The following is a 15,593-nucleotide window of genomic DNA, read 5'->3' as shown; positions in this document are numbered from 1 at the left end:
ATGTTATGTATTTACTGCTGATCTCGGTCCCTAACCCGCTGGAATTGAACACTTCAGACTATTTTGTATAAGGCAATGCTGAAGTGGTTTCCAATTAAGGTTCCCACAACACCACAAGATCCATAAGAGATGGGATAAAATGGCATTCTGTACTTTACCACGTCAAGAAGGCAGTAATACAGGAGACATTGTGAACAAGTTGTCCGAGGTAACGGCGATTTTATTGATTGAATGCCAGATTTGTGTCTAAATTATAATTTTTGTGACAAATTTAAATAATTGCTTAAGAACTAAAGTGACTCAGAGACATTGAAATATTTATAATTTTCTGAATAATTTATCAAATTTTACAGTTTTTTTTTTTTTTTTTCACTTTTTTAGAAAAGTTTATTTCAATTTTTAAGAAACAATACAAAAAAAAATTATACATTTTGGAAATAAGTTTACAGATCTTAATAATCATATAAAGTATTTTTAACATCCAGAATATTTTATTAGATAATTTTTGCAATATTTACAAAACTAAATCAATTATCGACGTTATTTTTTCGACGATATTATTCTCAGTAACTTTTCTTTTTTCAAATACGACCAAACTCTTGTTAGTCATTGTTCCTTTTTATAATTCAAATGAATAACATTAACTATTTTTTTTTTTTCAAAAAACTACCATTAACAAATTTTCTTCAAGAATTTGGATTAGACAATTTTTTGACAAAATAAAAGATGGACCTCTTACCTACAGAATTTTTTTAAATGCATATGTGTTGGTATTTTGGTCAAGGAACGCTGGATAACCCTTTGATAGTTACTTATAAATTAACAATTATTTATTATTATTCAGCAGGATTAAGAAATTAACAATTTTTATTCTAATATATTATAATTTTTGTTTTTTAATTTCAAAAATCTGAAAAAGTGTAACATATCATTAATAAAAAGATAAATTAGCAAATGGTTGAATTTATATATATTCAATTTTGTATATATATATATATATGTATATGTAGGTCTATCTTATAATAATTTAAGTTGCTTCTTGTCTGTATGGTAGAAAAGTGAAACGTTGAATGGCCCAATCGTCGAACGGAAAATATTACATATCAAAATATGAAAAACAGTTAATACAACAGTTCCCTCTAGACACTTACTGCCCGAGATATTGACCCCACCTTCAGAAATCCCTATTTGTACCTCAAAGTTTGGGGCTATTTCCGGTACCGTCGGCCCCAAAAATGAGATGAAACCCACTCCTGTTGATTAAATTACTTTTAAAGGCCCCTCACCATACCCAAATTTATTCCACGAAAATTAATAGTTATAAAATATTCATATTTATTCTATTATTATCTTATACATATAAAATAGGAAATGTAAAATTATAAATTCTGACTAATGCAATGTAGATATTCTGAAGTATCCATATTTATGAAAGATATTAGATAACTCTTTATTGACATTTTCGTATTTGTTTGATGGTTTGGTAAATGTAAGTTTTGAGGGGAAGTTGTAAGGGGCTCTTCGTGGTTGCTCAAATAGTGGCAGTTGTTTCATCCCGTTTTGGGGTATGTCAGCACCCCAAAACAGCCCCAACATTTGGTTGGTAAATTGGGGGTTGTGAGGTTCCCTTGGAGGTATCTTAAATATGGGAAATAGTGGCTCAACATTCGGTTTTTATAAGAGGATGGGAGGGTCCCTCCCTGGTAGTTTATATAAGAGTGGTTGTGGTGGGGTATGTTTCAAGCGTGAAATATCTGAATAGGATATAATGCAACACCATTTGAAGAAACTCCTTCTTTTACATTCTACCGTCGATGTTCTGTCGGTGGACGTTTTGTCTGTTCGACTTTTTGTACCTACGACGTTTTGTCTCCGCACCGAAACAACGTAGCTCAATAAGAAGCACGACCTGGAGAATTTACATTATGTATATGGACTGGAAAGAAGATTATACTACACCTAGTATTTACTTATACTGAATCAATGCAACTACATCTGACAATTAAAGAAACATAAATAAAAAATTGAACAGATTACCGGTTCTACTAGATGCAAATATGAATAAAAAAGATGTTGCCGTCTTCTAAGATTTGTGGAAGTATATGAAATATCTTTTTATTTTTATTTTTATAATGATAGAGGTTTTGTAGTTTTTGTATAATTTTTCATAACCTACATATAAATTCGTTTATATGTTAATGAATATAAATAAGGTATTTACTAGTATTGTGTTTCCTTCTGAAAAACCTAGGCCAGTCTGGGACAGTTATTACTTTTTAATGGTCAAAACTGATTTGCTTTTTTAAAGAAGTTCAACCATACAAAAAATTAATTATCCTTTAAAATTCAGGTGAAACATATTCAATACAAAGTGGTGACCAAAAAGCTTCAGTAGCACTTAATTAAGAATTTATCACTGTTTGATTAAATTACGAGGTTTCATTACGCAACTCTACGACAGCTGAATTAATAATAAACAAGTTTTTTTTTAACTCAATGTCTCTAGTATAAAAATGTCAAACAACAAAAAAAGGAAAAGGCGTTTGTAATCTCCTTTGCTCCGTTGTCATTACCGAAAAGGTTGCAAAGATCGTTGACATCTCCATCCGGACTGCTTACAACATAAATAGACCCATTAAAGCCCATACAACCTAGAAGAACCACAACTTTTGCAGCAACAATATAGTTTACTTCTGCCATGTGGCCTTCCCTGACCTGAACCAAATAGACTTTTTAGTTTGGGGTGTTTTGGAGAAGAATGTCTGTCACAGTTCTCATTCAAATTTGGATTCGCTCCAAGCTCCCATCATGACAACGTGGCACGTAATGAACACGGTCTTCATTGAAAAGAGATGCCAAACTGTTTGCCGGTCTGTATAGACAGTATATTGCTTGTGAAGGAGAACATATGAATAAAAAAGATTGCTTAATATAGTTGTTAGAAATAACACAGATTGTTTTTGAGTTGTCTTTGCTTGACTCTATAAATATTACAATTTTTTAAATTTATTTATAATACATCAAGTTTTGCATTCCCACTCTGTAAATGAAGTGTTGATGATACCTGGATGTTTTTTCAAAATCGTGACCATCTATATAAAAATGTATGCATCAAATTTAACTCATACTTCAGCTGTCTAGGATAGAAAATCTGTTCATATATTGAGACGGAAAAAATCGGTACACCATAACAAAAGTATTAAATTGTAGTCTTCGACAGATATCAGAGTCTGGGTCGAAATTACGGTCCAAACCTGTAGTAAAAAAAAACCATAGGCCGAACTGAAAAAATAATCGGTCTTGGAGCGAGTCTCAACACTAATATTTATCCCATCTACTCATTGGAAAGATTTCCTTCCTTTTTTTCCCATTCATCTTTGGATTTTTATATTATGGGAACCATAAAATATATATTAACCATAAGACTAAATGGGTCAGTCAATAACTTACATATATTATGAGATAAAAAATAATTAAAATATCTCTATAAACGCTCCTTCAAGGATGATGAAATCATTTAAACACATCATATATTTTGAAGGAAGTATTATACATATAACTTTTAACACATTTTGTCTTGCAATTTAAAGACATGGAACGTTGGAAATTTTGAGCCTGATGTTTCTATCTGCATACTTCTTTATTATTATTGCCTCATTTCCTTTCATATATCATAATATGGTGGGGGGGGGGATAACTTTTTGAAAGAAGTATCGTTTCTTTTTTCTACAAAAATTACAAAATACATTCTTTTGATGGATTATTTTAAACGTATCTATAAAATTATGTATTTTTTAAGCTCATTTATCTTTTAGTAATATCACGGGTATAAACCGGTATTCGAACTGCTAAACTGTGTGTTACTTGCAAACTGTTTCTTAAAATACAAAGAAGAAACAGTTTGTGAAAATGTAATTACCAACCAACAAGAATAAAGCGATTAATTCATCTAATGAAGATATATGCAAACTTTCAATATAATGGGTCAAATACGAACATAATTTTAAAAATAAATAGAAATCCATGAAAAAAAAAAAAAAATTCTCTGTTTTCTCATATAATTCTTTCCCCCATTTTTCAAATGTTCCTTTATTTGGGATTTTTTTGCAATGTTTGTCCTTATTTTGGTCGTTCTGAATTAATCTGAAAACTCTGTCAATGCGTTGTAATATAGAAATTAATTTTATTCTCATCAAAGTCACGTGATAAATGTAAACTTATATCTCAACACGCTTTTTATAAAAAACTATATATGTATATATATTAGAGTAAGAAACAAATTTTAACAAAACCAAAATCCAAAATGCACGACATGAATTTAAGTTTAAGTAAGAATACCCTTTGTTGTGCAGCCAAAATTGAAAGGGCTCATATCGGTCAATCTTTGTCAATACACGTTGAGTGCAAATTCTTATTTTTGAACAAAATACAAAGAAAAAAATAGAAGCATTTATATTTTCTTGTATTAAATAAATAACATAACTTGCAAGGCAGTATAACGCAAAAAAATAATTGTTTAGAACCAGGCTTTATTTGAGGATATTCCTTTGTTTGAAAAATAATGTTGGAGCATAAATATTAAGAATTATGAGATGATGGATTTCTTGTTTGGATGTAAATGTTTAAACGAGTTGATACTGTAGTGATCCGTTTCGCATTGAAAAACGTTTCTATATATTTTTTTTTTTTTTTTTGAGAAATAAGGTGCTAAGCGAATATGGTACATTTTGATCAATTAAGCAAAATTCTATCATGTACTTTTTGATCTCTTGTAAACTTGTACATTGAGATTCAATATTAATCAAAACACATCCTTTTATTGATCTCTCTTTCAAAAAAATAGGAAACGTATTATGTCTTTCTCACGAGTAGTCCTTGAATTACAGTTTGGGAATAAAATTTGAAATGATTGGAAAAATATATTGGCTAAGTGGTGATTGCAATTCGCTATGCAACTTTAAGCTCTTTTTAAGGCATTTTTCATGACATCCTGAAGGCGCCAGGCTGAATTTCTTCAATTTCGCAAGGAATGTTGTCCTTCAGATGTTGAATCGTTTAGAACTTATTCACATAAACTTTCGGTTAAAAAAAAACCCTATAAGAAAAAGTATGTTGCTGTTCAATCCAGAGATTTGGTTACCCATACTAAATCGCCATTTCACAAAAATTAGTCTTTGTTGAAAAAGGTCATTCAATAATTGAATTATTGAACAGGTGCTGTGTGTACTTTGGCCCCATCTTGCTGAACCCAAATGTATTTTAGTCCTTGCTGTTTCATTTCAGGCACAAGAAAATTTCGAATCATGGCTTGGTACCCTCAAGCATTAATAGTAACTTGAACAACACGGTCATTTTCAAAAAAAAAATAAAAAAAAATAGGGACCAATAATGTTTCCAGTATAAATACTAAACCCTACAGTTGTTATTAGTGGATGTACTGATGTTTCATGAATTAATTGAGGATTCTCTGTTCCCCAAAATCGCCTGTTCTGTTTCTTGACGTGGCAACTGAGAAGAAAATGGGTTTAATTGCTAATTGTCAATTTAGACAAAAAATCTTCAATTTCACCGGATAGCCAAAGAATAACATTACTTCATTCAATTTGTTGCTCATGATCTCTTGGTAGCAATTTATGGAATAAGGGAATTTTGTTCGGGAAGATTTTTAAATCAGTTGTTAAATTCTCCTTAAACTGCGTTTTTCGAATTGATGTTTCTGGAGACTCTGCAACACTATCCCGCACCAGAGCCACATTTTCAACTATACGAGACGTCCGTTGTCTTCCAGAACTAGGTTTGTCCGCTGTCGTACCGTACTGTGGAAAATTTATATGTAAACGATAAATTGTGGTTTTGTGAGGCACTGAACGATTAGGATATTTTAGAAGAAATTTCTGCTGACTTTTCAATAATGGAACGATTATTTCCAATAAATATTGTCTCTATTTCTCTTCGTTCTTGTGGTTTATATTTATCCATCATAAAACTTTGGCGTCTACACAACATAATGGTTAAAGCGAAACTGAGCTAAAGGTCACATAAACAAGATGCCGCGTAATCAAAATGGTAACCTTGACTTTTGGCCCACCCGTTATTAGTCAATGTTACTATTACAAGGTTGGGGAACAAGAAAATGGCTTTTTTTTTCTTTGGAAAGAGTTTCTAGATGAGTATGAACTCCCTTTCCTCATGTCGATGCTAATGTCAAATTAGTTTAATACTGGGAATCTGGTTTTTTTTAGTGAGCAAGGAATGACTCACCAAGATAACAACAGGATCTTTCAAGATAATACTTATATAGTCCATTCCTGAATTCCTCATTCTCACGAAGTTGAGGAAAGGAACCAAGATTTTTTCTCATGAAAAGCCAAGATATTTTTTATAGAGGGAGGATTACTTTGTAGCTCCTTTAAATAAAGACAACTGCAATTAACATCAATAAAGAATTTATCTTCATACAATTTGTAAAAATCTAAATAATAGTATATTAATGGGAGCCCTCTGATCTCTTATACAATGGAAAGAAATAACTATGTTTTAATATTTTGTTGAAAATTTTCTAACATTTTTGAATTAAATACTCAGGACTAATACTTATCACTTTGCAGTTTTTTTTTTATGTTAATCTTTAATATATACATGACTGATATAGATAATATGATTTGTTCTTCATAGTTCCTGGTTTTCCGGATCCATCGCCGAGAATATTGGAAGAAGTTATTTTCTTGATACTCTTCCTCCATCCGGACGTTAATTTAGTAAGGTATAAGCTGTACCTTACTAAATTTATCTTATTTGGGAAAATATTCCAGGGTACATCCTTGGAGCTTCCTGAAAATAAATCCTCTTGGGTAGTCCTTGCTCCTGAATCCATGATAAGAGAAACTAATTTGCGCTCAATGATGTGGAATATATTTCAGGAAAGCAGGTGGGGATCAGCATATAGTTTAATATAGAGGATTAAATTGGATATTTTGGTATATTATCCTAAATAAAAAATATCTTAATCAGTTTTTAGTTGGAAGGCAATAGTTTTTTTTGTTTTTGTTTTTTGTTCAAACTGACATGCAATTTATGCTATGTATTTTGTTCAAGAAAAATTTAAGCCTTTCCACTCGTTTTCTTTTATTTTTATCAAAAATAAGAATTTGCACACTACGCTCATTGACTATTTTTACTTCAATACATGCACTTTTTAATGAATTAACTAAATTAACATGTTTTTAACAAAAAGAAACGAAATTTTTTATGAAAGAAGTTTTTCTTCTTTTGCCATTTTTAAGTAATAATTTATTTTTTCATCCAATTTTGATAATTCTATAATTCTTGTAGGACTTTGAATATGGGCTGGTAGCTTTGACTGTATGGAGCCCTTCGAATTTGGCTGCAAAAAAAAAAAAAATATAGCACGAAATTCTTATTAATTTCAACAACGTTAATACTTTAAATAGACGTGTGTCTGAGCTTTCTTAATCATTAATGTAGGCACCCTTAGTAGCAATTATGCCTTCTGGACGGCATCTGAAGGCCTGGTACCGACTGCGAATGTAACCTTCTGTAATAGTGTAGCAGTGGCTTTGAGAATCTCATTGTTTGAATGAAAGTCACTGTAGGCCTTCCCCTCGATATCCACCCCAAAAATGTAGTCTAGGTGGTTGGCATCAGGTCTCTATCGGGGCTACAAGTGTCAAAAAAGAGTTTCAAAGGACTCAAAAAAGTCTTGGAACAGAGGATATTGATTTTTTTCATTGCTGGTGTAAAAAGTGTCCTCTCTGCCCTTACGAGTTTCCTTCCACCCACTTTTTCCGACCAATTATTTTTTTCAGATAATAATTTCTCTCGAGTGCGATGCATCTTTGAAAATGTTATATAAATTTGCATTTATTATGCCTCATTAAGATTATTATTAATTAGAGTTTTATGAGAGAGGATTGGCAGAAAACAGTTGAACTGTTTAGTCTCCCCTTACTTCCTGGGTTTTTCATTCTGGGCCTTAAGTAGAGTTTATAATTTTTCTCTCCATGTAGCAATCATTTTGTTGATATTACAATTTTGAATTTTATACATGAAAAACTTTCATTTAAAATTCATGTCATTTCATAATAAATTTATATATATTAAATGATATATTCAATGTATATAATAATTAATATCTGAATAATAATCAACAGATAGCAAAATAATAAATTGAACAAAAATCGTGACAAACACTATTTTCTGATGATTTTGTTCAATATATGTCCTCACATCACCTTCAAAATGTTACTTCTGAAAAATGGAAAAATAAAATTTGCACTAGTAGATTAGATCAACCTTGTAATATTTACGTATCTTTAATAATCATTTATTAACTTTTTTATAAATTTATTTTGCTGAAAAAAATCTCTCTTTTCTTTTCTTCCATCTCCATTTGCTGAGTTGTGGCAGCTGTAAATTAAGATTATTAGTTTCTGAATTTATTATTAATTTTCGGAAGATATGGTTTTTCTAAATATCTTTAGATAAATTCCTTATAATTATATTATATTTAACAGTCTTGATGATACAAAGAGGCCAATCATCTCTATTAAATATTTTTAGGAATTATGTATGAGAAGTTTCTTGATATTTCAAGAATAAGTCTAATCAGTCTTAACCTTTTTGATGGTCTTTATGTATTAATCTCTTTTTCGTATATTCTATGAGGAAATAATTTAAATTCTCCATTATTTCAAAACAAGGACGACCTATTCGGCATCAGGGGTAATACAACGGTATGGGTTTCTCACAAAAATTAAATTCTAAGATTTAATCAATTTTAAGATTCAAACAGCTCTTCAAAATAACATTATCTTTCAATTCATACTCTATCGAGTGCCCATTCTAGTTTTAAATTATTCTTAATACATTTTCTGGGATTTTTTGGAACATTCTTAGCCGATTTATATGAAACAATTTTTGTATTTGTGTGGTGGAGGCCCAACTTTTTGAATCTGCTTAAAAAATATCGTTAATAAAATAGATATTTTACTATCTTTTTGTGTGTGTTAACACGTAGTTATTAAACTATGTTCCTGGGTGCACCCCAAGCTTTGTCATGTGAGTATGTGGAGAATTTTTTTGCTTCTTTGAAATATCAAAATTTAAAAACAAAATAACTTTTTTTTTCAATGTTTCGTATTACAGTAATGTGTCTAAAGTTTGAGAAACACTGCAAAAAATTAATGTCTATATTATAAGTAAAAATTATATGACGTACTTGACTACAACTCTAGAAATAACTAACCGTGACATGTGAGTGGTTTAATTTCTTTTCACATTAGTTGAAAATGTATTGTACAACGTGTTCTAACTTATTAAAACATTCTTTTAATCTTATTTTTGTGTTAAATAATTACTAGTTACTATATTTAGAGCTGACCTGGCATATCATTTTTGAGATCAATATGGCTATTAGAATATCACTTTTACTGACTAAATTTCCTTAAAAAATCTGAACAAAAATTATTGTTTATTTTAAATTTATTGTAAAAAAAAGTATTGTTTATATCATTCATATATTAATCTTTGTTATTTGGAATTAATAGAACTTGATGAAAAGACAAAAAACTTATAATTTTAGCATTTGTAATATAAATATATACTCAAGTTTTATTTTATTTTATGATAAGATGTACTGAGCTCCTAGCTATCCATACACTCATCTCATCTAAAGTATAATCCATGTACTCTCTTTTTATTTTATGACGCGCCAATTTTTAGATACACGCGCTCCTTTCTAAACCTAAAGTCAAATATTTTTTTTTTTCTCCTTTCTAAATATGGCACGCTGAGCTTTAATTTCACGCATGCTTTGCATAACCTCATATAAAGTCAAATTCATTATTTTATATAAGATACATATATACTTTATCTTTTCGTTTCTATTTTAATATGAAGTATTACTGGCCCGTATCTTGGTTATGTTTAGTTAGTAGTATCTCTTGAAAGAACACATACAAACTTTCAGCCGGATCGGTCCATTTCTTTATGTTTGGCATTCGTTTACATCGAGGAAGTGGAGTGATTTTTTAAAAATGGGCAAAAAAGAATTTTTTGTTTTGATTAAACATTACTTAATGAGAGGCAAAACTCCTCAGAAGACTAAAAGGGGACTCTTTACCTTCAATTAGAACCGTTTATAAGTGGTTTTAAAATTTGCAAAGTGGTCATATGGTCACAAGTGACGCTCAACAAGGCCCTGTTGAGGTTACTACTCCAGAAATCATTGATAAAATTCATGCTATGGTTATGGATGACAGAAAAATGACGGGCAGCTCTGTTTTCAAAACGGTTCAATAACAATGAATAATATGCACGTCCAATGGTATTACCCCTTTCGAGATAGTCAATGAGGTTTATTCCTTGCAAATCCAAAAGACAATCTACATAATCTTTCCGGCCGATTCATCGACTCAAATGAGCCAAACAGATTGAAATAAACCAATCTTGCTGAAAGCCTGTATGTGTTCTTCTAAGAGATGCTACTAACTACCAGTTGGGACATCTCTTGTACTTTGCACGGAATTTTCAAACGATCTCGTGTCTAGGTACATATTAAAATAAAAGTTTCATGAGAAATAATTCAGTATTCAAATTATTTACAGAGACTAATTTTTACATAAAATTTATTTAGATTTGTTTTTTGAGCATTTTACCAAATATATAATAGGTACACAAATGTGCATATGATATGAAAGATTATACTTTTAAGACAAAATAATAAAGGTAAAAGTTTGTCGAAGAATATTTAAAAAAAGACATAAAATTATATGAACAAATAAAAAAGTTGTATAATATTTTCTCTTTTTATAATTTTAACATTGAAATAGTAAATTGTTATTATATTTTACTTCCAAAATATAGACTTTGTATTTAATTGAATTTGCAGCATAAATGTTTTTAGAGTAATAGAGGAGGGTTTACATATACACATATTACATGTACATTAAACATATTCATAGTTTTTCTATTTATAGTTATATGTACAGGGTGCACCAGTTATCTGTGCCACGTGAAGGATTATTTTTCTAAAGCAATTTTCTCTCAAACCAATTATCAGATTTAAAAAAAACATATTCTGACTGTTAGATGGATATTAATTTATCGTATTCAATAAAATCAACTCCAGCTTCAATTATAGTTTCTATAAGAGGCCAAAAGCGCGAGCAGGCCTTCGCAACTTGGTAAATCCCGGACAACAAAAAAATAGTTCATGAGATTTAGATCCAGTAAGTGTGGTGGTCAAAAGTACATCGAGATGAAATTTTCAAAATCATCAAGGGAACATTTTAGCTTTGAGCGCTTTTCTTATGCATTTTTTGTGAAAATCAGACTCCTTCTTCATCTTTTTAGGAGTAGGGACTAAGTTTTTGTGAAGGCCGAGTCGAAGCAACGACTCTGACAGAACAATTCTCGAGTAATTGGCCTGCTGGACTTCACTGGTTCCTTTTTTGCGATTTGTTGGATTCTGGCGTCCTGACAAAGCACTATCGACCTTTCACCAGAGCCTGCATTGTTAGTGCCTCAAAATCACCTTTAGAGGCCTCAAATTGCCTTCTTACTTTTTAATGGTATTGCTTTGTCGTGATTCCAAAGAAGGGTCCTTGCCTAACCCGAAATTTGGGACAACCCATTCGTCAATTGATTCCATTTTTTCCAACTGGTACAAGATTGAACAAGCTATCTAAAAAATAAATAAATCAGGTACTTAAGAAAATGCATTGGCCCAAAAGAGCACGCCAAATTGTTTGCATAAATACCTTGTACAACGTGTAAATACCATTTTTATATACATAACGTACAGTGCTTTGTAAATTGTAAATTTTTTGAATTGCTTTATATTTTCGCTCCCATTTTGAATTTTGTGCTAAAAACTGCTTGAATTCTCTCTTTCACATGAAACTTTGTTTAAAGAGAAAGGCAAGGCCATAAGAGCTGACCACTGTCCCAACCTTTTGAACTACTTCAACGTTAAGAAGGCTTCAAAAATCATTCTGCAAGATGATGAAAAAAAGTTTGACATGGAAACATAAATTTGTCAGCAAAATACAATATTAATCATCTGGGATCTGGAACCAGTCACTCCAGTTTTGAAATCCAAAAATCAAGCCAGGGCTATGGTTTTTTGAACTGTGGCCAGCGATGGTTCCATAATGTCCTCACATTTCCTTGAGGCTACTTTGAATATCAGTATGACTAAGTACCTAAAGGTCCTGAAAGATATCTTGCGTCCCTTGATGGAGGAGATGTTTGGCCAGAATAATCTGGTATTTGTGCAGGACTCTGTCCTGTACCATGCCTCCAAGACAACTCAGTTATTTTTGATAAGAGGCTCCCATTTTTGGTGAAGTCTAAAATTTACCCTAGCACAAATCCACAATTAAACATTCAAGAGTACTGTCTGTGAATCAAAAAAGAACTGGTCTACTTTTTTTACCGATTTTAAAATCTATAAATGTATATCTCCATGGCATTAAAAAAAGTCCTTACCTAAAGGTCTGACTCAACGATTTCCATTATTTTTTCCCATTTTCGACAATTGGCCTTCCAAAGTGTGCAACATCTTTGAAGTCAAAATGAATATAACAGAATTAACGGAATCAAAATTATGCAAGATTGTTTGATACAATATTAAGAACATAAACATTATTCACATTTTTAGCCACCTGGCTTGTGTTTTACCCTTTATGGAAGAAAAACTGCAAAATATGGAGTATTTTCTCTATGCTGGTGTCCATCTTTGACACCCACTACAACAATACTGAGTCAAACAAGAACAAAACTGTTTTATGAGCTTTTTTAGTATGAAATCTTATCTTTCTAACGTCGTCCAAAATTAACTGATCGCACATTTACAACACAATACGTACATTTCTATTATTTTGTATTTATTACAGCCATTATGTTTGAGCTGTTTTTCTGCTATAGGTAAGAAACAATTTCAATGCATTAAAGGGAACATCTTCTGCAACAACTAGTTTCTTTCAGGGTAGGGAATTGAAAATCGTTCGTGCAGCAATGGATATAACAGTACGATAATGTCTACAATGTAGAGTCCATTGCAAAAAAAAAAAAGGAATATAAAGGTCGGGGAGTAGCAGAGCCAGTCTTTCAACCTTTTTCGCATTAAAGGACTGCTTTCTTTTTAGTTTACTTAAATTACAACTGTATTCAAAATAATGATAAATATTTCATGCCATAGATTTTCTTATGACAATGTGTCTACTTTGCACAATACCTTCTCCTCGTATATGTAATACACACATACAGATATATTGTATGTAAAATCTGCAAGTCAGGACATATTTGACCAAAAATTATATACTCGTATGTCTTACTGACATTTAATTAATTCTACAAAAAAAAATGTCAAGTAATGAAAATGTAACTTTATATAATATTTTTTTAAAAACCATCCTATATATTTTAGGATGGGTCAGACTATTTACTTAAAAAATAGACGATTTATTTTTTCGGTGCTAAATGTGCTGGTACAGAGTTTCAATTTTATTCCCGTGATTTTTTACCATGAGTTTTCATTGCGCAGTCAAACAACAGCTGATAATACAATATAAATGTTTTCGTTTTATCACAGACCCTTATCCGTAAAAACATTAGAGCAACAAAAAAAAGGCTAACGTGTGTGATCTCCTTTGAGCCAATGTTAGTTTAGAAAAGGATTCAAAGATCAATGGTATATCTATCTGGACTGCCTACAACACCAATAACCCTATTAAAGCCAAGAAAGATTCAAACTTCTGTAGCAAAAATATGGCTGACTTCTGGTCTCCCTCCATTTGGCCCTCCTCTATCCCTGATCTCATCCCAATAGACTTTGTAGTTTCTCGTGTCTTGAGAAGAATGTCTGTCACAGTTCTCATTCAAATTTGTATTTGCTCAAAGCTACCGTCATGATAGCGTGGGTCGATATGAACAAGGTCAACATCATCCAGAGGTGCCAATTTGTTCGTCGGCGTCTTGAGGCTGTTATTATTTTTAAATGAGGACATATTGGAGCGAAAAATACAACTAAATATAGTAATTATACATATGACAAAATGGTTTTAAGTTGACTTTTCTTGATTCCAAATAACCAAGAAATCCCAATCTGTTCCCCGACATGTCGTGGCTATTTTTGATGTAAAGGAGAACATATTGAATAAAAAATACCGCTAAATATAGTATTTAAACATATGACTAATTGTTTTCAAATGTCTTTTCGTGATTCTATAAAACACACTTTATAGCTGTTTTTCATTTTTATTAGTAATTTTTTGTGAATGGCTATGGATGTTTGATTTTTTCCCCAAAACCAAGCCCCACACCTCAAATATAATCCTGCAGACGCTCTTGCACTAATTTTGGGGTAATTAATATTACTACAAGTTCTTTTAGAGTAAAGCTAAAAAAAGGTCCCCAACCTCTGCTATAGAGCAAAACATTAAAAACAATGTCAAAAAGATTTTAGAGAATGATTTTTTTATTGTGCAAAACAAAATGGGAAGGGTGAGACTAGTGAAAGTAAAACATAAATTTTTAGGAGCCACCCTAATTTTAAATTGTGTCCCTAATATTTATGATGAATGATTTTATTAATATGTCTTATCATAAAAAATGATAATATTACTCTTAGCAACAAAAAAAAACTAATAAGAAAGTTATATGCATAGATAGTGTTCACCTTTTTGTAAATTAATAAATTAGAAAAGTTTTGACACTTAAAAAAAATTGTAGAGTGGACTTTTTTGAGTCATTAAACCTGTACAAATAAATGGGGTGGAAGCTTTTTTACAGTTAAAGTACAAAGGGTACATTTTAAGTTGAATATAAAGGATATTGTAAAGATGTTATTTGAATTGCACTTAAAGAGAATCCTCCATGATGGAAATAGTTGGCCTTCTGAACGTGTGAAATATCCCATTTACTCCCATTAATCCCACATCGTTTAGATATTTAGGGGGTGTATAAACTCATAAACGTTTTAATCAGTGTAATAATTGTAGAAACCCTTATTAAATACGAAGCATGAACAGCGAATACAGCAGTTGTTTCTGTAGAGTCATGAAGATTTTTCCTTTTAGACCCCATTAATTGTTAGAAAAAGAAGTTGATTTTAAAGAACAGACTCTGGTTCTAGATATAACAAGTGATTACGTGGTTCTCACACATTGAAGTGAATAGTGTCAAGCACAACTTCTATGCTATATGTGAGTTCTCAGCTCTAATAATTGCTTCAATACGAGGCCCAAGTCCTTTCAGATCTTCACTACGTAGTCAGTCTTGAGCTTGGTCCACTCCTTCTTGAGAATAGTCTCCCTTAGCAGTTTCACCAGACAAAAAACAAACAAACACAATCTGCGCCATCAGGAATAACGTTGCCAACCTCAGAACCTTCAACTTTAGTTGAACTAATTACCAACGGAAGTACCTGGAGTTATTAGGCGATGACAATCTGACAGGACACTTCTGTGAGCAGTAGCACTCACACCCTCCTCCAGGCATACCTACATAGAGTAGTCCGTGGGCTTCGCTTCTGGAGAGAAGGGCTGCAACATGATGAGGTCCACAAAGTT

This window comes from Lepeophtheirus salmonis, chromosome 7, assembly GCF_016086655.4.
Source record: "Lepeophtheirus salmonis chromosome 7, UVic_Lsal_1.4, whole genome shotgun sequence".
NCBI lineage: Eukaryota > Metazoa > Arthropoda > Copepoda > Siphonostomatoida > Caligidae > Lepeophtheirus > Lepeophtheirus salmonis.
Note: the sequence above shows the minus strand (reverse complement) of the source record.